The sequence below is a fragment of the Tiliqua scincoides genome, chromosome 1, assembly GCF_035046505.1.
Source record: "Tiliqua scincoides isolate rTilSci1 chromosome 1, rTilSci1.hap2, whole genome shotgun sequence".
Taxonomy (NCBI): domain Eukaryota; kingdom Metazoa; phylum Chordata; class Lepidosauria; order Squamata; family Scincidae; genus Tiliqua; species Tiliqua scincoides.
The window spans coordinates 91,161,037-91,188,255 of record NC_089821.1 but is presented as its reverse complement, the minus strand read 5'-3'; the positions used below and the strand labels follow the sequence as shown (position 1 = coordinate 91,188,255).

The following is a 27,219-nucleotide window of genomic DNA, read 5'->3' as shown; positions in this document are numbered from 1 at the left end:
GATATGAATGAAGGTCTTGCAGTAGCTCAAGGCTTATAAAAGGCCTTGCACAAAGCAAGGCCAGCCTTTCCTTCACTGCTGCTGCTGCATTACAGATGTGAAACACCAAGTAGCGGAGGGATCCCTTGTCCCACAGCTCAGGTGAGAGGTCAAACAGTCATCCTCATTCTGAGAGCAGTTGCGTCGGGCCAGCACAGGCTCCAGCAAGTCTCAGGAGGGCCAGAGGCTCATTGGAGACTGGAGGCTCCCCAAGGGCCGCAAGTGGCCCCCGGGCCGAGGTTTGGGCACCCCTGTTCCAGAACAATGCTCCATGTTGGGAGAGATGGAAGCAGCTCCAGTACAACCATGTCTGTTACCACTGTTTGTTACCATATACTCTACAACTTGACTATTTAATATCCAAATGGTGTCAATCATTGGTTTTGTACATGGGCAAATTCAGGTACTGGTCTTAGCCTCTAAATCAGCCTAGTTCAGTGCACAGTCTTTCCTCCTCTGAACAGCCAGCTTTAAGGGTCTTTGTAAACGTTCATGTTGGAAGCAAGAAACATTAATCCTACAAAAAAAAAAAAAAAAACCTTGGTCATTTTATACACATTATGCTGTGTTTTTTTAAACTTTAGTTTTTAAATCAAACTCAAATAGAAATCATTGAATTGACTTCTCCAGAATGAAATCTGATTTTAAAAAAAAATTTTCTTTTAATTTTCTTGTTGACTCATTATGTTTCAGGGCTGGAGCACAACACAAAGCTTGTCAGCCAAGACACATCTTAAAAATAGAGAATTAATTTGAAAGGGCTGTTTCTTAGTTACATTGGCTGCTCTCCTCAAACCAGAGTGCAGAGTAGTGCCATTGAAGTGGTCTGAGGATTGCAACCATAGCATCAAAATATTATTTTGAGCACGTCAGAGAGGCTTTCTTGGCATTCCATTGTTTTTATTTCCATTTGTATACTTTCTATTGTTTTTATTTTTGTTTATATGCAGTTGTCCAGCTCCTCTGTTGCATGGGTTTCATTTGTTTCTGTTATTAATACTGATGATAAAATATTGAAATCTGGCTGTTCTGTTACTTAACATGATCTCTTTTCTGCTAAATGATCATGTGCCAAATGGTGATTTGGCTCAGAAAATTCAGATTTTCTAATTATATTTTATGATGTTACTGTTTGTTTTCTTTTAAAAGCTATAAATCTGCCCCCCCCCACCAGTTGCATGCAGAGGGCAAGCTATAGAAACTCTGCATGTGCCAGAATACAAGAAGGTTCAGATATGCGCAACTACTGCCACCATGCATGAGCAACCTTGGAAAGCTTCCCAGGATTTAGGAGATGAGCATAGGCAAATATGCCCATCCCATCATACTATGGCCACCATGCTTTGCGCACCCTCATGCGTTAGGGACTCATCTCTGCCATCCCTGAGGGATGGGGGAGATGGTCACAGGGGATATGAAGTTTGGTCTCAAGGCCAAAACTCACAGGGAAGCTGGAGCCACCAAACTAAATAAGAATGGCTTTCCTATGGAACTGCGTATGTTCCCACCACTTCCTGCATCTGCTCAGGGACCCAGAAGGCAAGCGTGTGTGATGGATGGGAAGCCTCAGGGTGCCAAATGTACAGGGGATGTGTACAGGGGATGTGGAACTTGGGCACTGCTTTACCAGTCCTGAGCTTCAGCCCTGTTGTGATATATGCCCCAGGCCTATAGAAATTTACAGGCTGGATAGGGCAAGGCTAGGCCATGATGTCTTGGCCTGAGTACATACAGTGTAGCCCTGTTGCATCATGGGATTGGCTGATGCAACAGGGCACAGTATGGATGATGCAATACCCTGCAATACCATGTCACTAGACTATGAGTCATACTGTCACCAGATCATACCCTGCTTCCCATTGGCCAGTGCCAGTATATATTTGAGCCTGTACATGCTGCTGTGTGGGAGATGTTATGTGGAGTATCTGCAAAAAAGCTATGTCGGTGGAGTTGGTAATCGGAGATCGTAGAAAGTTCTATCTTTGCTGTTTTGCTTTGCTGTGCTGTCTTAGCACTGTACATATGTACATACTTTCAGTAAAAGGCCACCTGGTGGTGGAGCACTGCCGTGTCTGTGCCTCGTTATTTGCCAGAAGCAACTGCCTGACCTTGGGTCTCTGGAGCAACGGTGCTTCTGCATACTCAACAAGCCCAGATTTGTCATAGCTTCCATTTCTGAGGTTGCAGGATGATAGGAGAGGGTCTGGAACTAGGATGATGAGGTCCCAGCAAATACCCGAGGGGCACTGTTCAAACTTCCGTGAGCAGGGTGTCATCTGGTGATGGTGCCTTCAGGGGGGATTAAGACCTCAGGGTCCCCATCTGTTCTTGTGGGTCCTGCTTCTGAACTCTCATTGGAACCTAGTACAAGTGGTTCCCGACACGAACTGAATGGCAACACAGATCTTGGATATTAAAGTAATTTTATATTTTTACTCAGTTGCTCAGCATCATTGTATGCCGATGAGGCTGTCTTTGAGACAATTTGGGGTCTGAAGTGAAATTATTGATTGTAGTTGTCGTTTCCTTCTTGGTTCTTTCTTGGACCTGACTCATCATTATTGCTGTGATGTGGCTGCTCCCAGCAATGTCTGAAGGCGTGCATCATGTGGGCAGAGCAGCATTGGCATGAGAAGTAAATTCATTGCCAGCCCCGCCAACACAATGTCATTTCTTACCAAGAGCGTTTGTGAAAGTAGCTCTCTCACACTGTAATAGGAACCAAGTCTCAGCGACCGGCAGTGGTTGAGTACTGAAGCTGAACTGAGACAGAAGTGGGATAGGATGCGACCCTTCTAGTAAACCAAGAATAGGGATACCAGTTATTTGTGGACTTTGCCCTCTCCTGATTACTTGAATTTGAATTATTGGACCAGTATTGTGGCCAGACTTTCAGGTACCAATGGCACTTTTTACCTGTTACAGTTTGTGAATAGTCTCCACTGACATTTATAAGATTCAGACCCAGAAAATGTCATTAAAGGCTTGAAATCTAGGGTTAAATGTTGCAGTTTTCTTTTTAACATTTGAATGAAAATGTGTTGTGCTTTACATGTGCAGATACAAAAGTATTGCTAGTACAGAAATAACGGGATGGTGGCTAGATACTAACATAAACCATCTTCACGAAAATTTCCATGCAAATAATCATGGCTGAAATAAAATAGAATTGAAATGAAAATGAATATTCTTATCAGCTGGCTGTTGTCTACAGGTTGTGCTTGTGGACTTCCTGGAAGTATATGGTCAACCAAGCTATATGGAGCTTTCTAGTCTGATCCAGCAGGAATCTTCTACTGTGTTTAAAAATTGATGTCTATGCTGTTGATTTAATTATTATGCTTAGGCCACAACACACTATTTGGAGCAGTTGAGCTGCCAGCAAAATTAAGTAAGTTAGCATGCTGTGGCAGCAGCCCACCATGGTCCCTGGACATTCCCTGAAACTGGTAAATCAGAGTGAGGGGCAGGAGGGAGATGGAGAGGGGGCGGAACAGGGCGGAGAGGGGAAGGAATGGGGAGGAGATCAGGGCAAAACGGGCCAGATCACAGCCTGCAAGGGGGGCACTATGGGTGGTAGCAGCATTGCTGATATCCTATCCCTGTTCCAGGCCTTAATCTACCTTCTCGGGTCCACTTGGACCTGCTCCAGATAATTGCCAGCACAGCTCCAAGTATATCCTTTCCGGTGCTGGAGGCTTAACCCTGGGTAAGGGAACAAATGTTCCCTTACTTAGACAAGACCTCTGGACTACCCCCCCCCCTTCCTGCAGGATGCAACACACACTCAGGTGGCACAGCTTCTTCGGTGGGGAAGAGAAAGAATAGGACTGTTAGTACAATAGTTGGTTCGGTGATAAATTTTATGTATATTTGTGTGGAACTTGCATGAGGAAAGATGAGGAAAGATTTAATTTATTGAAAATTCAGCATACGCTTGGCTACGTTAATATTTCTCTTCCATTTTGTGTGCTTAGGTTTCGCGTTATTTACTTGAAACTATTTTTGGTGTGCTTGGGCCCACAACAGCAGGTTCTTGAACCCAGTTGTAGCCTATTTATTGCTGTTCCAATATAATTAAAGATAACGGAGTCATAATATGTAATAATACATTTCAAAAATTAGGTTTTACAAAAGGTCAAATTTGTCAGTGGGTTACAAAGTAGCTTTCAAGAATGCTGCACAACAAAACAGCCCAACTGTACTTAGATTTTAAATTACAGGAGCAATTTTGGAAAGATTTTTTTTCTTACCAGAGCTGTGTTAAGTGTTAATAGCAAAATATGGGCTCTTTCTTCTTTGATGTCTTCTCTCACTTCTATAAAATAATGGCATCAAAACCAAGTGTCACTTATATATACACCTCTTTCTTTTGATCTTGTCAGTCGGGAAAATTTGTCTGGTCCTCCTGGTCTTTCAGTTGAAGGCAGTACAGTATAGTGTTTCTGATAAGTTTTCTTCTGTGACATTTATCGCCTGTGATTCTCATTTCTCTGATATTCTCCTCAATATTTCCATGCCTTTTTTGTGCAATTTGGAGGAGCATTGTGTGGTCCATACATTTTGGAAAACTTTTTAATTGCCATCTTAATTTTTCCAGTAAGTGTGCCACCCTCCCCCAAAGTGTATTGTTTACCCAGCTCATATTTTAATGGTATAATCTGTGGTTTTGATTCAACACAGCTCTTTGTGATCAGAAAACGTAAACAAAGATTGCATAGTATACCAGCCCTGATAAATCCAAAAGCTTCATACTGTCTGCCAGTCTTAGTGAATGGTATTCATATCCATTTGCCATTCTGTGCTTGTTTTCTGTTCCAAGCTGGGGTCCACAGGAGATACCAGGGACCACGGACAGCTCACTATGTGAAGCTGGGTATTCAGGTTCCATGCAGGCACACAAGAGAGCAAACAAGGACATTGCATCAGCCGAGAGATAAAGCCAGCTGATAGTAGTCCTGCTGTCGCTTTGGTGATTCTGACTCCACCTCTCTGAATAATTTGCTGATGCTTAAAGGGGCTGTGACCTATTTATCAGGCACTGTCTCTGGAAGTGCTATACTTACTTCCCTTGGAGGTAGTGTGCAGTCATACTAACTGTTCCAAGGAAGAGTCAGGAGGAAAGGGCTACATGTGCCGATTCAGCATTGTGAGCATCCATGATCTGCTCTAGTGGAAGCTTTCAGTGTCTTTCAAGGCCCATTTTTGTGTTTATTTCTGCCCTCAGCCTTTCTCATCCTCTGTCTTCATCCTTGAAAGCTGGGGGCCTAACCACTGGCCATAACACCCTGAAAAGTGATATGAGAACTCCACATACACAGTTCCATGGAACTCACAGTAGGTTAAATTCAAGCTTCAGTCCATTTCATGTTTTGGACACTTAGGTCTCTAAAGCAGTATTTTAAAAATGTTGTGATATTTGAAGTAGTGTGTCCGTTTTGTCTCCCATTGATTCAAGAGTGATCAAACATATTAAAAAAATCTCTTAAAGCTTTCAGGTGCAGGCAAAGCATGGAGTGTTCTTCAGGAAGCCTGAAAAAAATTGATGCCTGAAAAAAAAAGCCTGAAAAAAATTAAATGATGGCTTCTGTTAGATTTTCCTTCAATGAGCAATTAATGTACACTACTGTTGGGGTAGCTATTTATTTTATTTTCTTGTTCTTTGCATTTTTATACTGCTCAGGATGGTGTATATAGTTCCTTGCCTTTTTTTGTCCTCGCAACAACTCTGTGAGGTAGATGACACTAAGGGATAGTGACTGATCCAAGGTCACTCAAGAAGCTTCATTGCTGAGCAGGGATTTGAACCTAGATTGTCCACATCCTAATTTTGTCACAAATGAGTCAGGATGCAATTTAATACCAGTCTGAAAAAGATGAATAAAACATTGGATGAATCTAAAACTCCTTCAAGAGAAGTGAAACCCTGCTCTATTATTTATTTATTTACTTTATCTTTCATATTTCTACTCTGCCACTCTCCCCCTAAGAGGACTTCCTATTATCTGAGGTACTGACATGAATACTGTATTTTGAAGCGTCACGAAAAGACATGCAGCGCAATCCTATCTTGTGCTGGAACAGGCAGGCCAGGAGGCCTGTGCTGTATCCAGCTCAAGATTAGGGCCTGAATTGGCTCAACTGAAGGCAAGGGGAAACTCTTCCCTTTATTCATGGGTAAGCCACCATGGCTCCAATGGGTCTCCATGGACTTGTGCCACATGAGAATGGAGTGACTTGGAACCACTCCATGCTGCTTGAGAAATGGGGTTGGAATCTGGCATAACTGGACTCCTAAGGAGGCACAAATGTGTTTTACAGCACATTTGCAACCCTCCTGGGCCTACCAGGGAGTTAGAATTGTGCCTTTATTTACATATATATAAATATATGTAGCTTAGCTATGATGAGCTGTGCTGTCTGAACTGACAAAATGGATTGTGATATGTTCAAAAACCAGAATGCAAGACCGTAGTTTGAACTGTATTGTGAAGCATTAGTCTATGGCAGAGGTGTCCAAACTTTTAGGCAAGAGGGCCACATCATCTCTCTGACACTAAGTTGGGGGCCGGGAAAAAAAGAATTAATTTACATTTCAAATTTGAATAAATTTACATAAATGAATATATTAGAGATGGAACTTATATGAATCAATTAAGGTCTTGCAATAACTCAAGGCCTATAAAAGGCATTGCACAAAGCAAAGTCGGCCTTTCCTTCGCTGCCACTGCTGCATCACAAACGTGAAACAGTAAGCAGTGGAGGGAGACCTTGTCCCTCAGCTCATGCAAGAGGTCGAACAGTTGGCTATCACGCTGAGAACAATTGCGTTGGGCCAGCGCAGGCTCCATCAAGTCTCTGGAGGGCCAGAGGCTCATTGGAGACTGGGGGCTCCCTGAGGACCGAATTGGGAGTCCTCAAGGGCCGCAAGTGGCTCCAGGGCTGGGGTTTGGGCACCCCTGGTCTATGGTAATAGTGGTTATGCACAGTGTCTGAATTGGAAAAATTCATAACTACAACCATTGCATCATCTCTAGAGGTGCTTCACTCTGGAGATAGAAGAAAAGTTTTGACAAGTTGTGAATTTATGAACTTAAGTGTAAATGTGATGGAAACCGAAAGCAAACAAACAGCTGTAAACCTTGTTTGCCTGTTGTCTGTTTGGGAGTTCAACCAAGACTTTGGTTAGTGCAAGCTCTGGGTTAGCTGTGATAGTGTGAATTGAACCATTGTTTGTAGATGAAACTATCTCCCTTTTCCCCCTTTAAAGTATATAGCTTTCACTGGACTTGTTTCCCAATTCCCAAAAGGAAGTGAAAACAGCAGACATATGAAAAGGCAAGCAGTATATTTTCACATCACTTCACAGGGCTTTTTTCCTTTAAACAACAAGGAGCTCTCCCCCTAGGTTTGTACCTAGAGTGGAAAGATATAAAATCCTTGAAACTGAACAAATTAACAGTAAGTCCAATACAGCTCTATGTGGCTTTATCACAGCATCCAGTACATCTTCACAAGAATTTCACTGACTAAGCTTTAACCAACCTGCCAAGATTAGAAAAAACAAAACAAAATATCAAACCTGAAACAGCAGCTTATCTTTCGAAGAACCAACTTTAAACCTTTTTTTTTAGTGGAGAGGGGAGAGTGGTGAGCTTTAAACATTGTTGGTTGCCAGATAAATGTTAGAGGGAGTATGGTTTCTTTGTTTTACACATATTTATATATTTTAAAAATTTGTATCTCATGCTTTCCCCTCCCTTTAGGGAGGCTCTCAAGGCGACTGACACCACCAGTTAAACAATATTAAAAATAACCAGAAATACAGCGGGGAAAAAAACATTAAATAAATAATACTATAAAAGCTGATCTGAAGCAACAAATGGAAAAACCGAACTATCATCACAATCAAAAGGGGAAGGTCAGTTGAGATAGAAAGGTTTTCTGCTAACACCAAACCTGAATTAAGGATGGTGCCAGTCTTACGTCCTATAATTCATTTGTAGCCTTGGGTTTATCCAACTTCACCAAAATGATTGGTGAATGGGAAAAAATCACACACTATGGTGTGGTCAGTATGTTACGCTGTAGAATGGTGCATAATGAGAGCAAGAGTGATGTAGAAGATGGGGTATTGGGCCAAGGACTCAGATTATGCTTATCCATGCATTACTTATGCATCCTTGAGCTGGCCATGTAGCATAATAGCGAAGAGATTCAGAACCCAATCCTGAGCTCTTTGGCGCAGTTGGTACAAGTGTACCGTCCGCACTGGGTATCACAAATGTGCCGACAGGCACACCTGCAACACCCTGTGCCAAGTCAGCAGCAGCACTGGCCCTAACCAGTTAGCTCTGAGCCCAGCGCTGGCCGGATGCCACCCGGAGCTAGGTAAGAGCTCCAGGCAGCGATGAGGGCCTTGGGGGTAGGGGTGTTCTAAGGTGGCGGAGAACTGGGCAACGAGAGGAACAGGGGTGGGACTGGCGGAGCTATGCTCCACTGGATCCTGAACTCTGTGTCAGGCTGTAAGATCCTACACAAAAGTCTCTCAACTCTGTGCCAGCAAAATAGCTGCGCAGACTTAAGCAACTCCATGGAGGGGGGGGGGTTGGGGGCTTTCTCCTGGGGAAGGGAATGAAAGTCCCCTTCCCCTGAGGAGATCTCTAGTGGCTACTGCGGGGCTGCAGGATGCAGCTATAGCTGCTTTGGCACCGCTGCACCCGGTGGTGCTGCATCCGGCAGCGCCACCGCCTTTAGGATAGAGCTGCCCATTGCAAATCATGACTTTCCCAGTTTGTATCATTCTTCTACTATTAATTACCTAGATGGCTGTAGAAAAGCCAGTCTCTATAGACCTTTCCAGCTTCTCTATGGGGATATTAATAGTTACCCTTTCAGAGTTGTTGTTACTTCCATGAGAGTCATTTATGTGAAGTGCATTGCACACTCAGAAAGCACCATTCAGATGTTAACAATGATAGTTAATCTATTTCACTAGGTTGTATGAGAGTAAAATGCTCTCTCCCTTAAACCCACTTCCCCTCTTACTGCTGCCCTTGTATTTTTCCATCCCTCCTAATATGCTAGCGTTTATTTACTTATTTATTTGTATAAACTGCATTGTGACCTTTTTTGCTGAAGGTATTTTAATATTTTTAATAATTGTATCATTTCCAGGCAAGTAAAAGTACTCTGGGGATTTTGTTGTTACAAGCTAAAAATGGTGTCTTGGACATTACTTCATGAGCACAATCCTAAGAATGTGCTGGTCCAGTACAAGTCCCTTGCCCTGGCCCTGGATGGTCGCAAACGTGCCAAGAAGCACATTTGAACCTCCTCAGAAGTCAGCCGTGTTGGTGTATGGAGGTGCATTGGCCCAAAGGCCAGATCCAGCTTCCGCAGTGACGGGGAAAAGTGAGTCCACACTGGCTAAACTTGGCCAGCGCTAGGGTTGGGGGGGATTGGGGAGGACCAGGAAGATGTGTTCCAGGGCAGGCCAATGGAGGGGTGGGGAGGCAAGCGGGGGCAGGACCAGAATCCGGCACTGCTTGGATCTGTGCCAACCATTGGAGCTGCAGTGGCTCTCTGCGGGGTAAGGGGAAGGAATTCCCCTAGCTCTGGGCTGAGCTGCTTTTAGCCCCAAACTTGCCAGATTCCTAATACGCGGTAGACCTGCCAGCCTCCCTATTCCAGCAATTCCATAGGATTGCTTTGCCTTTCAGACACCTGTGTCTGTTGTGTGTGTGTGTGTGTGTGTGTGTGTGTGTGTGTGTGTGTGTGTGTGTGTTACAAGAATTCTGCCTACAAGTTCACCACATGGATTACAGAGGTCCAGGGTAAAACTAAATCAGAAACATTTTGGCACAGATCCAACTTAGCTTCATAGAACTACACAACTTCGGTCAGGATGCAAAGAACTAGCTTTTTCTGTCCAAGGCAGCTTTTTAGATTTGTCTCTCTTAAACAGCAGCCTCCTCATCTAAAGCTGCATAACAAACTACTTTTGGGACCCTGTGGAATTTCAAAAGTTAGTGGGGAACTGACATCAGATCAGCTGTTCCAAGAAGAGGAAAGTAAAAAATATGAGTTACAGCAAGCTCCAAATGTAAGGCCAAGTAGCAATTTGCACCTTGGCCCTTGACATTATGGTTTTCAGTGCACTAAGCCTGGGTCAAATTGCCCTCTTGCTGCTCTTACTCCCCTCTTATCCCCTCCCCCCTTACAGTGACTTGTCTCTATACATGTCTGTGAGAACTTTCTGGTACAGTCTGATGCATTTACCTTTTTCCTCCTCTCAATACTTCTCTAGCTTAATTAGCTTGCGCTACTGTTCCCTTTAGCAAAGCTGCACGTAGTCTTATTCTGCTTCATTGCTTTGCTGGATACCTGAGGAGGTGTTAAAATAATTAAGGTGAACTATGGGCTTTCTTGAGAAGCACACAAAAGGATTTGCATCTGCACAGGGGATTGAGCTATCAAAAACAGATGTGACCATGTGGAACGTTTCACATAAATTTATTAAAATCATTATTTACCTGTAACATATAAAGCAGGGTTTGAGCTGCACTAGCTTGTTGCCAGTATGTACTGCCAATAATCTGCCAAGAAAGCAGCTTGCTGGCAAAATCATTGAAATGGTTAGCTTATGCTTACAGAAAACATTACAACCCTGATTCCCATTAAAAACCTAACAGAAACGAACCCTTTGATGCTGAAGATGCTGGATTGTGTTATCGAAATATGGTATACAGTTTGTTTGGATTGTGTATACCATACAAGAAGTATGAATATCTATTTGTAATCTGATACATAATCATCTGAGACAGTTTTTGTTTTTGGTTCCTCTCTCTGAGTGGGATCACATGGTTTTTGCTCAGGTCTAGTACTGTGTATCTCTGTCCCATTAACAGCCCACATCTGCAGAGGACCAGTTGGCCAATTAATAAAGAGAATTGATCAGAAACAATCAAGTATCTGACATCTAAATACCGTTAATTTTTTAAAGAAAGACTTACTTTTGAGGGAAAACTTAAACATTGCATAAACACACGTTTTTTTCATCCAAGTATCATTCCAATAATGGCAAGCTTAACTATTGGAGACCATAGAGAAACATAATATTACGATAATGTTCTTTGGTGCGGTTTGGAGGGGTTTAGGAAACATTTGGAAGTATTTTTCTCATAAAGTCACTTAACTATTGAAGTGTTATGATACCATTCCCTTCTGCATTGTGTATTTACTTGAAGAGTCTATTTAAAGGGGACGTTCATTCTAAGAATCCTGATTAGAAGGAATTCCTTGACCCAGGAAATTATATGCTCTGGTGGTGGTAGTTTAATAATAGGATGCAAATTGAAGAACTAAAGATCTAGGTGGTTTTAAGGTGAGGTATCGTTTTTCAAGTACAGATCCATGTCCAGTTTTGTCCCACCTTTTACACTGGTATACCCACAAAGAAGCACACAAGACACAGGCTTGGAATGATTTAAACTTTATTAATAAACAACAAACCTGCAGCAGGGAAAAATTTATCTAAAGTCCCCCAGTATGCTGGCATCTAATAGCTTGGGGGAAATGGTGCTGACCATCTACCGCCCCCTGACCCCAATAGGGCGTCACATCCTGGCTCAAGGTGTCACTCAGTCGAGGACTGAGTTATCCTATCACGGCCAACCCCAAAGGGTCGAGGCAGCCAGCCAGCACAGACCCACACCGGAAAACCTTGTGTATGCTCAAACCAGCCGAGGGGCTCGCCAGCCAGCCTCATCAACCCAGACAAGTGTTGTCAGAGCAGTTCTGGCTTACCCCTTGGCCTTGCTAACCTCAGCATGTACGCTGGCCCCCACTCCTGGCTACCCAGCCAGCACACCACCTGCCACATGGGGGGGGAGAGTTAGCCTAGCACTTAACCCCCACCATCCCACGGAAAAACCCAACAGGCTCCGCAGACCCTGCTGCAGGTGAAACAGAAAAATATCAGCCTCAGTCATAGATAGATGTACTCTGTGAGAACATGATCTCAGGGTGGAAGATGGCGGTTCCACCTTGTCTGGACATAACCCACCTCAGGTATGCATTGATCTTACCTGGAGATGTCACCTACAAGAGGGTTGACAGCTCCAAGCCAGACACTTCTGGGGAGCATGTCTGACCAGATTATGACAATTCCTGGTAGCCAGCTGTGAGTCAGAGCATGAGCCCTACGGACAAGTAGCCTTAAGGACAACAAGGTCCTCTGGTGCAGGTCATTATTACCAAAGTGTATTAACAGTACCTGAGGGGGCGTCCTGGAATTCAGAAAGCTCACACAGCAAAGGGAGTAGCTGGCCCCAGAGCATACATCTCTTGGCAGCCTACTAAATCTCTGCCATGTTGCCCAAGTCAAGCTAGGTGCCAAATTCTGAGGCCGCTGCCCTCTTCCTTGCCCAAAACACAATGGAGTGTCCAATGATGAGGACACAGGTGGGGAACAATCAGCAGCGACCTGAAAATACAGAAAGGAGTGTAAGTAACCTGAATCTGTAGCCTAAGACCTGTAACAGTACAACCTTAAGTGTCCATCACACTGGGCAAAAGAACTAGGACCTATCACACCAGCCCCTGACCAGGCTGCAGCCATGGCCCCCACATGGGACACCCAAACACTCAATGGTACCTATTACACCAGGTACCATTCATCCGCATAGGCCAGGCCAACACTAGCCAATTGGCCTTGTACTTACCCTACATGGGACATCCATTTCACCAGGAACCCAAACACTCAGTGGCACCGATCACACCTATATCACCTTTACTTGAAAGAGCTCAGGGAAATGTACATGGTTCTCTCTCTTCCCTGTCCCCTACAGTAACACTGTGAGTTAGGTTAGACAGAGGGATAATGACTTGGCAAAGTCACCCAGAAAGTATCATGGCCAAGCAGGGGCTGAACCTGGATCTTCAAGATCCAGCCCATCCTCATATCCACCACCTCTCAGGCTCTCTGGCTCCAATATTCAATTATATCCTAATTTTTCTTCCCAGGCAGGACTCTCCCCATAAATAAGAAGCAAGAAATAACATACAAAGAGGGTCTGAAAGGGATTGTGCAACCCTCATGATCTGATTTCCCTGATTTTGATTTGCTTTACCTTGCAAAAGAGGTGGCCTCACTCCAATGAGCAGTTACAAGCAGGCCTGTTTATCCTCTTGCAGAGACAGGCAGCCTCCGTAACCCGTCCCCTTATTCCCTTGATATCATATCATCTAACCAGAAAGCCTTGATTCACTGATCACTCCCTGGCCACTGCAGTTAGACAAGCTGGGTGGGGAGAGGAAGCAACTGGGGCAGCACAAGCAGCATACACAGGCCTCCCTCATACTGACATACACTAACATAGGTAAGCTTTAAGAATCCACACGTTCGTTCACTATGTAGCACAACCTAACAGTAAATTCCCCCTTTTATACATATCCCAACTTTTGCAATTTAATATTACTCTATAATTGTATGCCAATAAATTCACATATTAAGGGTAAGCAGTGGGAGGTCAACTTGTGTCTGCAACTGTGAATGCTTGTGCTGCAAAAAGAGGGAGGGAAGCAGGGCAGACAGAAACAAGCACAGTGAATGGGAAAGTTCCTAATAAGTCTGCACAGCCTGTGATCAGGGCCCTCAACAGGCTGGAGGAGAAAAGAGCCAGAAGCTCAGCTTGTAATAAAAAGCCTCAGAGGGAGTGAGCTCACCCAGGCCTGAGGAGAAAGCCAGGAGGCAACTGGTAAGTGGCTGCCATGAAGAGCACAGAGAAAGGAGGAGTTTGTTAAGGGCAAAAGCCCAAAAGGCAGGAAGAGGCAAAGAAAACACTGCCAGCAATGAAAGACGTGAAGGGGGCAGAAAAGTGCCAGAAAAAAGGGACACCAAAGCAGGAAGGCAGGGCTGGTGTAGAAGCTGGTTCACATGGCTGTGACCAGATTCTTAGCAAGAGCTACTTTTGTAGCACCTGTTATTACACTTTATACCTGCCTAGACTGATTTATTTCTGGGCAACCATCAGAGGTGCTCGTGACTAATTTCAAACACTCAGGGCGCAATCCTCACCCCCTTTCCAGCTCTGAGGTAAGGGAACAAACATTCCTTTGCTTTGAGGAGGCCTCCATAGCTGCCCCCCAACTGCAGGGTGCAGCACATGCCCCACTGGCACAGCTACGCCAGTGCTGGAAAGGCCTAAATTGTTCAGAGTCAGGCTATCCAAATCCTGCTCGCCCTACAGGCCCTCTGCAGTACAGTGGCAGGAATGAGGAGAGGCTCTTCTCATCCAAGTCCATATTCATTCCAAGAAATGATCCAGCTGCTCCTCTGGGCACCTGTGACTCTCCCTGCTCCACGTCACCGGAGCTGGGCAGCCTGCCAGCCCCAGCAACAACTGCACCACAGCCCTCCGTTCCAAAAGGCAGCCCATTGCCTGCCTGTATTTGCCTGCCTTTGCCATGTGCTGAGGGGGAGGGGCAGTGCAAATGGTGGCAGGGCTGCAAGGGCCCCACCAGAATTCTGCTCAGCTTCTTTAAATGAAATCTTTTTTGTTTAGTTTTGTGTTTGTGTAATGTCAATGCCCAGAACTGGGTTGGCGGGTGTTGCAGCAAGAGTTTGAATATTCGTGAATATTTGCAGATCTTGATGCGATCTTATGCAGTTCTCAAAAGACTAAAAATGAAAACATGAAAACCCTTTTTCTTTTCTGCACGCCACCTGACCTTTTCATATTGAAATATATAATATACATAAAGCACTATGTTCTGAACTTTTGTAAGGTGTTTGTTACCAAACTGTGTTTCTGTAGTACTCTTATGATGCAACTCTATGCATGTCTACTTCTGTAAGCCCCACTGAGTTCAGTGGCACTAAGTCCAGGTAAGTGTATATAGAATTGCAGCTTTGTTTTTGAATATTGCTGTATAGTTGTTACTTCATTGATAACCCTTCAAAATCAAACCACCTTATATAATACTGGTGTTAAAGTATGTGGATAAGATATTAAGCTGTTTATATTGTACACCACTATCTTGAAAACTTTTCAATATACACATTTCTTGCACAGTCTATCCTACAAAAGACAAATTGTTTCATCAGAACTTATCATTGTAATTATTTGCTTCACTCCAAAATTTGACATTATATATACATAAACAGGATGTTCAGTAAAACTAATTTACCTTGCTGTTTAATTGAACTTAATTTGTTTAACCATCATTTAATGAATCTTGCTTTTTTCAGATTTTAGAAAATCATAAAAAGAACACAAGTGAAAGCTCTAAAGCAGCCCAAAGTGATTTAAGGGGTTTGTTGGAAGCCTTTTGTCAGCTATTCAGGGGTAAATATGTTATGTAACAAATTGGTATTAAGTCAGTAATAATCCCACAAGTACAGAGTAGATTAAAAATGGTTTTGGCTAGAAGGGTGTGGAACTAGGAAAAAAGCACAAAGGAATCAAAACCCGGAAAGCACACATCGGTGAGGTTTGTGTTTATTTTGGGAGTAGCTTCTGTCTTTTCCTCTCTCCTTTGCATAATTCTGTGACAGACTTTTTAGCTAGTCCTATTTCCACATTGTGTGGTTCCCAGAAGGAGGACTGAAGGTATATTATATTCAGAACCCCTATCAGATAAAAAAAGCATTTCAGTTTCACAGTATGTATTGAGCAGCCTGAAAAGAAATGGGGGTGGGGGGGAGAGAACCAGATACAAGAAATGGAAGCTTTCTGGGTCCACCCATAAATAGCTTTCAAATAGAATACTTGTGGATTCTTACGTGGTGCTTTTTATGCCCCTCCTCCTTCCATTGAGGTCTAGGAATTATAGCCCAGAGGAGATGAGCACTAGGAAGATGTCGAAAGTGCAGTTGATTGAGAATGAAATCGGATTGGCAAGAGGATTGTGAAGAGCAGGAAATGCTGAGGAAATAAAATGAAATTTGTTGGAGCTTTTGAATCCTAAATCCTGAGGAATGAGAGTTCTCCCCCAGCAAAATTTTGGGAAAGGAGGTGACATCTGGAAGCACTTTAATGTTAAAAGGCCTGGTTTTCTTTCTTTCTCTGCATGCATTCATTCAGAGTGTGTGCCTGTATAATAGAGATTGCTACCCTACCTTAAAATCAAGCATGTACCTGCCCTTAGATAAATTCTTCTACACCATCATCCAATAAAGAGGTTATTATTATTTTAAAAAGCAGCTCTTACTACTAACATTTCCCTTGAATTTCCTTCCCTTTCTGCTTCATTTTATTTGCTATGTTCTTCACCCATCATTTGTTTCTCATGCAAACTCTGTAAATATTAACTCAAGCATATCATCAGGTGTTTTTACCAAAGTCAGTTCAGTTCTAGCTGATGGATACTCTTACCTGGTGTGTTTCTGAACACATGTTAACATACACACATTGGGGAAAACTGATTTGTGTGTTGGGATCTTGTATAGTAGTGTGAGTATGTAGGGGGAAGAGGGAAAAAAGGATGTAGGGAAATTATGTGGGTTTTTCAGAGAGACTTGGGGTTAGGAATTTGGGGTTTCTAGGGTATAAGGCAGGGTTTTTCAAACTGGGGTGTCGCGCCGCCCCAGCCTGTGGGCCCTGGCCCCTGCCCCCTTAAGGGGCAGAGGCAGGGAGGAGGTGATCACTCCGCATCTACTTTCACTGCTGCGCGGAGCCCTGCTGCAGGTCACGCCGGGCTCTCCGCACCCCCAGGAGGCTGCAGGGGCTTGGGTATGTGTACCCAAGCCCCTGTAGCCCCCCTGAGCGGCACAATCCTGGGGATCGCGCTGCTGCTTTCCCCCACCCCTGCTGCCTCCCCCCTCCCGCCCACACAAGAACTTAGTGGCTCTCAAACTCTCTAGGAGTTTGAGAACCACTGGTATAGGGAAAGAGGAAGAAAGTTGAGGAAAGGAGACTTCTGTGGTTCATGCCACGGCAAAACCCTGTGGCTGGGAAGTTTGGCTCCATAACCTGAACCAAGGGCTACAAGCAGGGGCCACACACGCACACACGCACAGTGTGTCATTAATTTGCATACAAGATGGGCAATGAAGATAGCAGGAACTTTGTGGTCTGTGGCAAGTCCAATGGCTAAGGAAACCATTCCACATCTGCTGAATTGGAATGTGATATGCTGCAGGAGCCATAGGGTAAGGTTTCCAAGACCAGGCATGTCCCCTGGTCAAATGTAAGGGATAAAGGCAGAAAGAGGACTTAAAGCTAGCCTTAAAAACTAGGCAATAGCTTGGTTTTGCATGAGGGAAGGAAGCGGGACAAGAGCGTTAGAGCCGCTTACTGAAAAAGGGCACTTGGTGAGGAGGGCCACACGGTTGGCTCTCCAACCTGCTGTGTAGCAGAAACTTTGGTTGTGGTCAGGGAAAAAAAACAAGGCGAAAGACAGGGAAGGGGTTATTAATCCTGGGTACCAGCTTGGTGCCATGAGGGTGGCTTCCTGCAGCCCCAAAGGGTCAAACGCAGAGCAGCAAGGCAGGATGGAAGCAGTGAAAAAAGTGAAAGCCATGGGTTTTTTTAAAATAGGTTTTTCACCCATAGAATCCTATGCAAGGTGTGTTAGTTGAGGGATCTGCTGTCAGTTTAAGGTACTTGACAGGTGCTGTCTTTGTCTTTGCACCTAGCTGAGGATATGTTAGCCGGCCCAGGGGATTCATTGACTCATTAACATGCTTCCTTGAATGAATTTAGCCGTGGAGAGCTAGAGTTGGGGTTCCTTCTTTTGTTTTTCTAACAATTAGTTTTTACTAAGTCAAGTGGCTCCTAGGAGGTGGTGTTTGTCACAAGGTCAAACTTGCTGAACCAGGAAGGTGCATTTGCTCTATTAGAATACAGAGCAGACAAAGCTCCATCTGAGCCAACCTGATTTTTTTTTTTTTTTTGGGGGGGGGGGGGGGGGTTATTGCTGTGATAAATCAAAAGTGTGGATTTTCCCTTGACCTGTAGCTCTGAGGCCTCCTGTCATCAGTACTAGAGCTGGCATCACATTACTTGATCCATGGCTAGTTAAATAAGCTGAATGGCCTCTTGACAAGCAGCGTGTAATGAGTCACTGAGTAGGAAAAACAGCTAAATATTTTCTCTGTTTTGGGGAATCGGTTGTTAGATATTATAGTCATCCAAACTGAATGTGCCTTTTTTTTAAGGATCACAAAATCGCTCATTTCTATATCTGCAATTCTGAGAATTGTACTTTCACATTTGGTGCATAAATTAAAAGTGCAAAACAAACAGCAGAATCAAGCATTTGAAATTTGCTCATTTGGTAGATACTTTGTAGATACTGACATGAGTCACAATTACTGTGAATGGTTAAGAGTGTGTTTGAACATTAGAGACCAGGTACAAACAATTGCTTACCGTTGAAATGGATCAAATTTCTGCCTCTCAGTCTAAGCCTAGTTCACAGACCTGCAGAGGCTTTGTGATAAGAACTATGAATCACTTTTACTCTCAAAAGCTCTCTCTCTCTCTCTCTCTCTCTCTCTCTCTCTCTCACTCTCTCTCTCTCTCTCTCTCTCTCTCTCTATATATATATATATATATAATCATTTTACCATTTACCATATTGGTCTTTCCACAATAATTTTCTTCAAAATATCAGTATCATTTTGCAGCAGGTTGTGACTGCAGCAACAGTAATTGTCCCACATGACTCATAGTTTGCCATGTGACCTCTTATAGCTATAAATCATCCCCATATGACTTGGGTTATAAACTTTGGTATATGCTGAGGAAAATTTTGGTTGACTTTCCATAAAAACTCATTACACAAGTCAGATAGGTTGAAACTGAGAAATTCCTGTTGAATACCCTGAGAAGTATAAGCATCTTTTTTTTTTTATTCCCTGTTTGGATAAGTAAAATTATCTTGTGGTGAGATTTCCCTTCATAAGCTCAGTCCAGTCCTTTGGATAACCCCAAACAGTTCAGACATGAGTGCATTTTGTCATTCAGGAGTTTGTCTTTTAAAATTTGTAAACTACTTTTTGCCAAAGTAGCTACATTCAAATAGTAGCTATCAATTTTAAGTTGCTATTGTTAGGTTTAGGACTTTGTTATTCCATTCTTAAGACCTATATCTGAACGCAGCTTGTTTTAAGTGGCGTTTTTACAGTTAACAAACGAAAAATTACTGGGAAGTCTCTCTCTCTCTCTCTCTCTCTCTCTCTCTCTCTCTCTCTCTCTCTCTCTCTCTCTCTCTCGTTATTCAGAATAGCTCCAGGTCTATAGAGCTGGTCTCTGTGAAGGTTGAAAGTTATAAATACAAAATCTGTTTTTTTCTGGGCCTCACATGCTTGATGTGTTTTGTTTATGAAAAATTGCTTTTCAAAATATAGTGTGCAGCACACAATCCAGACTGCTTCTCTCTAATAATACAATCTAACCCAAAACAGCCCTCCAGCCCAGTGTTTCGAATGTGGTTTTTATTCATTTGACAATGACATCAGTATCTTTCCATTCTTCTTTTTGGTGGTGTTTTTAATAAAATAGTGTATGGGTTGACTGTCAGTGCCTATGAAGAATGCTGATTCTCATAAGTAATTTTTCATTAGGCCAAATGAGGTGTTGTGAATAAATATGTACAAAAGGACATGATGACATCTTGACGCGCAAACAGTACGAACTGCACGTCTCTCCTGCAAATTGATGTGCATAGGTGTGTTGGCACGACTGTTTTATATGTTCTGAGTGCATATTGCACAAGCTAGAAAGAATGGCAAATCGGGCAGATTAAATGTCAAACATCCAGGCTGACATTTATAGTGACTTTTAGCATGTTAAGAGATTTCTATTATGTAGTCGAGAATTAGTTATTTTTGCTGTAGTGTTTCAACAAAGCGTTTACAGTCAAGTGCACTAAGCTAGCAGGTTATTTATTATGTTGGTGGTACTCTCAAGGCTTTTTTGTTGTTATATTTATAAACATTTTAACCAGGAATATTATATATCAGAGGAGGCAGTCAGATGCTAAATTCAAGAAATTCTTTTTCCTTATACTTCCAATTGATTTTTTTTTGGGGGGGGGGGGGGGGCGTTAGAAATGTAAGTGTAAACCAACAACTTTACAAAATGGGTAAGCAATACATGATGCCATAGGTCACATTTGGCCACGTGGAACTCAGGTGCTGCTTTTTCTGGGCCAGTTTTTTGGAGAAAGAGTGTTGGTGTGCTAGATACCCCTTAGTCCATTATGGCTTTGTAGTATATGCTACGTTTGCTAGGTGCTAGTAGATGTAGTACATGTGCCATCTACTGCATTTTTTGTTAGCCTTTTTTAATTTATTAAGGCTGGAAGCTTTGATTTTATGGGAGTCTAATTTGTGAGAAAACGTTTTAATTAGGGTTCTGAAGGTTTAAGGGACACACTTTTTAATGCTATTTTGGGTAAGTTGCTGTAACAGAACATGAAAAGAAAATGCAAGGTCATTTGTCGTCCTAACAACGTGATAATTTTTTAGTGTATGATTTAACAATCTCATAATACCTTTGATGTCTCAGAATGCCCCTGTTTAGAACTTTTGGTAATATGCAAGCTTATTATGACCCAAGCATACAGCTGCTTGATCATTTTTAAAATATTGTACACTGTGGAAAAAGTGCATATCTTCAACTCAGGTGACAATGACAGCTCCTTGGATGATGGCTCCTCCTACAAATGAGTTTAGGAACCATCATCATTAGTTTCAAGGGAGCATGTTCTACTAATATTCACTGATCATTGTGATCAATGAGGGCATGAAAAGAAATAACAGGGAAGGGAAGGAAATGGAAAACAGTTGTCTTGTGTGATATGGGAATTTATTCCAGAGTTTTGTGATTGAGGGCCATTTCTGCTGTCTCTTTTGTGTGTGCAAGGATAATAAGAGACCTACTCCACGGCTAACTAACCGTTCTGAGGGGAGAAGAGCCCATATTGTCTGAAATGCTCTTTGCACAAGGTCTCAATGGAATGTAGATACCATGCTTTGGAAAGAGCCATGCGTGTTCTCCAGACTTAAACTTGGGAGAAGGAATTGGCAAGAACAGGAGACACAAAGTATGCCCCTGACTTTTCCTTGGATCCATGAGGAACCATGAGGAAACACGAGGAACATGCTTCTAGAGTAATCACACAATCTGCGGTTAACAACAAGAGCCGAATGAAATGTAATGTGAAGCTGTAGGAAAAACATGATTCAATAAATTCAGTATACTTCCTCGGCCCCAGCAGATACTTACTGTGATTGGGGGCCAGTTTATGTGTTACCTAGAAGTGGAGAAAAAAGAAACAGGTCTGATTAGTTCCTCTTTCTTCACTTTTACTGTAACATTGAGTATTGCAAATAGAAGACAAGGTAGTTTTTGTTTTTTGAGGAGTGGGGTGCAGTTTTAAACTGACTCTGGGCCCAGTCCTAAAGAGTGCATGCCGGCTTACCGCCAGCGCAATATGCGGGCCCTAGTGCCAGTGGAGTACTGGTTGCATGGACCACTGAGCAGCAGAGAGGTAGATTGAGGGAGGTGGGGAGGAGACATTCTGGGGTGGGGGGAGGCAGAGGGGGAGTGCAGGGAGGAGGCATGTTGGGGGGGAGAGAGTGGGGCGGGGCGGGAGGGAGGCGGTAAGGTATCAGGGCGGGAGGGAACAAAGCTCCACTGGATCCTGAGCCTTCGTGTCAGGCCACCCGCCCAATACAGAGGCTCTAAATTCTATGCTGACCCTCGTAGGATTGAATAGCCCCATTGTGAGGCTACTCACTTTACCCAGGGGAAGGGGACAAAAGTTCCCTTCTCCTGAGGAGATGGTGGCAGCTGCCTGGATGCAGGCGCTGCCTGGATGCAGGCGCCATTTTCGGTGCCTGGTGGCAGCTGCCTGGATGCAGCAGCAGCCATTTTCAGCGCTGCTGCAGCCCCATGCACTGGATTGGGCTGCCCACGTGCCAAGGCTTATACTGATATTTGTTCTTAGGTGTAACTTTTCAACATAACAGTCTACATGAGGTTTGGATCTTTTATGTGAATCTTTATCCGTTTTCAGACAACAAATGAACATGCATGCTAGCAGGGGAGAAGAGAAGCAGGATAGCATCCTTCATGCATTTATTTGGAGGTTGAAACAGTGTTTACAAGTATGTGTATGGTGCATTCTCAGGAACGCGTGGACTGCATAGAAAAAGATTATGATTTGTGTTATTTTCCAAACTTCAAATACTTAAAACTTGCCACTGCAGTTCTACTTCTCCTGCCACTACATTAGTTTAAACTGCTGTCTAGAATAGTTTATGTGTAAGGGTGAGGTTTGGATGAAACTTTCTCATGCAATTAGAAGCCTAGGGAAGGTATGCCAGGTGGGCAACCAGAAGATGTTCATGCATGTCCCTAAAAGTCCATGAAGGTGCTGGCCTGAACTGTATTTGTTGAACTGGCCCACATTGTGTGAAATGGATGGTTGCAACAGTGCTTTGAGATTCTTCTCAAGTAGTTTGTATTTAAAAAAAAAACAATTTTGATCATGTCTGTGTACTTTTGGTAAAAGAGGTTTATTGTTTTGTAAAAAGCTTAGGCCAGTTGTAGTGTTTTAATTTCTAGTGTATGTTAAAGCACTGAACCTTTGAGTGGCAATCAGAAAGTAGATTATCTTTTGCATCATTCTTGTCGTGTTGACAGTAGAAGTTCACCTGTGTGTGATCGGAGCTATAGACTGTTCTGTCTTCAGGGATTACAGAAGGTGCAGGATTTTTAAAGACATGATGCACAATTAAAACAACCTTCTAAAGTAACTTGCAACTAAATATCTTCCAGTTTAAAGCATTTTTAAAAGTTATTTTACATGACTACTGTACTGGTATCTTTGTGGCTCCCTGCCTGAATACTTTATCAAGCCTGCACTATTGCTAACAAGATACACAAAACTACTTTGTGCCAAAACAATGCCAAGTTGATGCAGATAATTCTCACTCCCTGAAACATCATGAAATAAACCTTTTTTAAAAACAAAGCATTCAGTGACATGGCACTTCAAAACAACATCTTTAAAAAACATCAAGGTGATTAATATTATGAGTGCAGTGCATGTAGATAGCAATGCACCTGGACCTTTCCTGTACATATTCTTGTAGGAAAGATATTTTTTTAACTTTTTTCATAGATACCTTAGTGACAGCTTTTTAATAACAGAAAATCCCACAATGCCACAGTGTGAATGTATGAGGAAGGAAATGAGGAAAAAAGTAACTTGAAATGAAGTATTGTGTTAAATGGGTACAAGAAGGAGAATTTTGGAAGGGAGGTAGAATTCACAGGACCTTCAAAATAAAAAAAAAGCCTCATGTCAATATGTTGGTTTTCTTCTAAAGCTTGGTTTTGAGCCACTTTTCCGTGTTAGCATTCCATGAGTAACCTAATGAAATTATTTACACTGTTAACATTTTAAGGTCAAATACATTATTCAAGTTGTGCTCCCCCTGAAAGAGCAGGTTTGCAGCTTGGGGGTTCTCCTGGACTCGCAGCTGGATGTCCAGGTTTCAGCTATGGCCAGGAGTGCCTTTGCCCAGCTTCGGCTGGTGTGCCAGCTGCAGCTGTACCTGTCTCAGGCGAATCTAGCCACAGTGGTCCATGCCATGGTGACATCAAGATTAGATTATTGTAACGCACTCTGCGTGGAGCTGCCCCTGAAGACAGCCCAGAAGCTGCAGCTTGTACAGAATGCAGTGGCTCATGTAGTTGCTAGAAGCCGGTGGTTTGACTCTGTCACGCCGCTGCTCCAGCTGCTGCACTGTCTGCCGGTTCGTTTCTGGGCTGAATTCAAACTACTGGTTTTGACCTTAAAAGCCCTAAACGGCTTGGGACCAGCATATTTGAGAGACCGCTTTCTTCGGTATAGTCCGGTTTGTTCTCTGAGGTCATCAGTGCCGCTCCCCAGCCGTGTCACCAAGTTTTGCACCTTTCTGTGGGTTACCAGCTGCTCAGTTGTGTCTGGAATTGTTCTGCGGGCTTCCCAAGGCCTCCAGTAGTCCTTAGAAAAGATACTTCTGGTTTTCCCAAAAGTTTTCCCATGCATGGCCTTTCTGGGCCTCAGAAGTCCTCCAGATATGACTGGTTGGGAAAGGGACAGCAGGACAGTGTTGGTCATCATTATAATGTGTTTATACATTATCTATCACTATACTAGGCCTCAGACTACATTTTGAAAGTTCACATAATGAATGAGAATTAGAATGAAAAGGGGAATGTGCTATGCCAGCTCTGGTTCCTTTTAATAGTTGACCAAGTATAGAACAAGGGATTCCTAAATTCAAATTGTGGCTCATACACTGTTGTTTAGAAAGTTATTTTCACAACTTAGAAGAAGTGACCTTTGATAGATCAAATTCAGCTGCATGAATTGGTATCCAGGAGAAAACAAAGTTGTTTGAGGGTGTAATTTGCATTAAGTTCTATCAAAATCAAGTTTTGGAAACTGGGAACATGAGAACAGTGAACATAGAAGATGCTGTTGACAAGAAGACAAAGTTAAAGAAGTCAATGCAAAAAGGCAAGGCAAGGAGTAGTTACTTGCAAGGTAGAGAAGCTGGAAAAACCAGAAGAGACAGTAGCTAGTGGTACAAAGAGACCTTGGGTATCTCAGAGCCAAAGTCAAGAAGGCAACATGTTTTGTATCAAGCATTTCATAGTATAGTAGACTTCAACCCCAGCATATATGCTAAAGATGAGAAAGGTTGAATCAAAAGGTTATGAGATTGACTGTCTCTTGTATCTAAGGATGGCTCTTCACACAATGCATTGGGCTAGGCTGCAGTAGACTCAGGCTTAACAGGAATGAGCCCTGGCAGTGCTTCATTTTTTCATCTACAACTATGAGTTTCATAGTCTCTTGGACCTAAAAGTCTTGACTGCTGTTGGTATCGTGGAAATGTATTCTTCAAATTGTTAGTGAATGAAATCTGGATTTAGTTGATAGTTCAAAATGATTGTGGCCTAAAATCATCACACTACTGCAAGTGGGCAATGTTAATGTAATAGAGCAGCCATAAGGGAATGTACCTGTCTCCTGCAGACAATAATTGTTTTCAGAACTGAAACAACACTGTAGCTTGAAAACTAATAGCTGAATTAGTTCTTGGGAGAATTGGTCCACATTCATTTAAAATATTTAGAAAAGTTCACCTGAAAACTTTCATTACCCCTACCTGTGTGTACTGGACCAGGAGAAAGTGTGCCAATCCAAAACTACCCATCAGTGCCACACAATAAGCTTTCAGTCTGTTCCCCATCCCCATTGTTGACTAATGAGCAATGAAAACACATTTTGTTCCATGAGATGTTTGCATATCAAGGGTGTCTCATTTTCAGACTTAAATTCTAGCATTTGTCTAGCTGGCATTAGATTAGGGTCACTGTATATCTCTCATTCTGTATGGTTTACATCTGCTTTAAAGACAGTAATCAGTGGCTACCAGTCATATTGGTTATATTCTGCCTCAAGATTCAGAGACAGTGTGTGTCTGAATGCCAGTTGCAGGAGAGGAACAGAAGGAAAGGAGTATGCCTCAACTCTTGCTTGTGGACTTCTCAGAGACATCTGGTTGGCAATTATGAATAACAGGATACTGGACTAGATTGGCCTTAAACCCTATCCGGAAGGGTTTGTCATATATCCTCATGCTAAAAGTAAGCACTGTGAGGCTGTTGATGGTTGACGAGAATCTTGTCCAGGAAAGGTGTTCTGAAGAATCGTATTGTCCTTTATTATTTTCTCCTATTTTCATTTTGTGCCATGCTCTTACATTGTAACCATGAACAATATAAATCTTGCTGCCAGTCAACATCATTTCCCACCCCACCTTGCCTGCCAATACCAACTAGTGCCAGTTTTGTAGTATGTATTGTTTCACAGGGAACCTCTAAACATAAAATGGACAAAAAGTTTAAGCTCTGCTGAAACTTAAGCCAAGCCTCTGAAACTTAGGCCAATCCTCAAATCCCCTTGAATGTGCTTTCCTTCTAAGTTGCACACCTTGGAAGGAAGAAGATAATCCCATTTGTGCCAGCTCCTGTCTCCACAGAATGTAATCATGTAACCCTTCCATTGCACCTCCTGTTTGCATTGACTCAATTGAATGCAACCGCTCCATACAATCTCTGCCTTCCACCTGCAACTCCATATCTTGACCTGCTTTGGTTGACTCCACCTTTCCGGGTAATCATTGTTTCCTGCAGTTACCCACTGAGAAATGTCCCTTGTGCATTATCTCACCTGTTTTCATTGTAACCTGCTAGATTGGTGGTTTCCAAACTTTTTATCACCGGAACACACTTTTTAAAATGACACTCTATTGGGACCCACATAGCTTTATGAGACTTTAAAAAAAGATCTTGAAAGAAATATTTGTTTGTTTATAAATAACTGAAAAAAGAAGCTCAGACATTTATCTCCCTATATTTACACATGCTTTCAAACTGCAGGAGCTCAGCCCTTTGCAGGGTAATTAGCAGCTACTGCTACAGTGTTTTGAATAGCCTCAGGGCTTGAGGCAATTAGCTATCTGATCTTTCCATCACCCTTTGGTGACCCACCAAAAATCAGGTTGTGGCTCACCAGTGGGTCCCACAGTTTGAGAACCACTGTTCTGGAACAACCCATGAGTAGCCTCCTCTATATAATTGTATATAGAGATTTTTTCCATGTAGAAGTGTCTTCCCTCACATTGCATGTCAGGATAGTTCCTACCAGCGGCCATCCCAATCCCCTATTTATCCACTGAACACATTGGTACACCCATACAAGAAGCCTCCAGAGTCTGTTCTAAACCACTGGCAGTTCAATTTAGGCAGCTCTTCCCAGAGCTGCACGGAGGTAGCTTCCCCCAAACCCATTTCAATATTGGAAGATTTTGACCAGCAAATTGATACTCTCTCTTGGTAGAACAGCTCTCTGTGAGTGTTGTGTCCATCCGCTGGATACAGCTACTATGTCCAGTCTCTACACTGTCCAGAACCTCCAGTTCCCTGCAAAGTACTCCAACCCTTTTCAGCTTTTGAACTCTTTCCCTCTCTGCCAGCATGCCCTCTCTCTCTCTCTCCCTTCTCTCCTTATCTTTAGCTTTAGGGTGAAAGGGGTAAAAGAGCAGGGATCCCTGAAACTGCTTCTCTAAAATTTACATTTTTCCTCATTTCTTTGGATGCG

The 27,219-nt window shown here is 42.9% G+C and overlaps 1 protein-coding gene across 9 annotated transcripts in view; it reads left to right on the top strand.

Moving 5' to 3' along the window:
• The window catches only part of GTDC1 (glycosyltransferase like domain containing 1), a 254,561-nt gene that overhangs the window by 168,926 nt on the left and 58,416 nt on the right, over window positions 1-27,219 (top strand). The gene's annotated exons all lie outside the window — the stretch shown is intronic.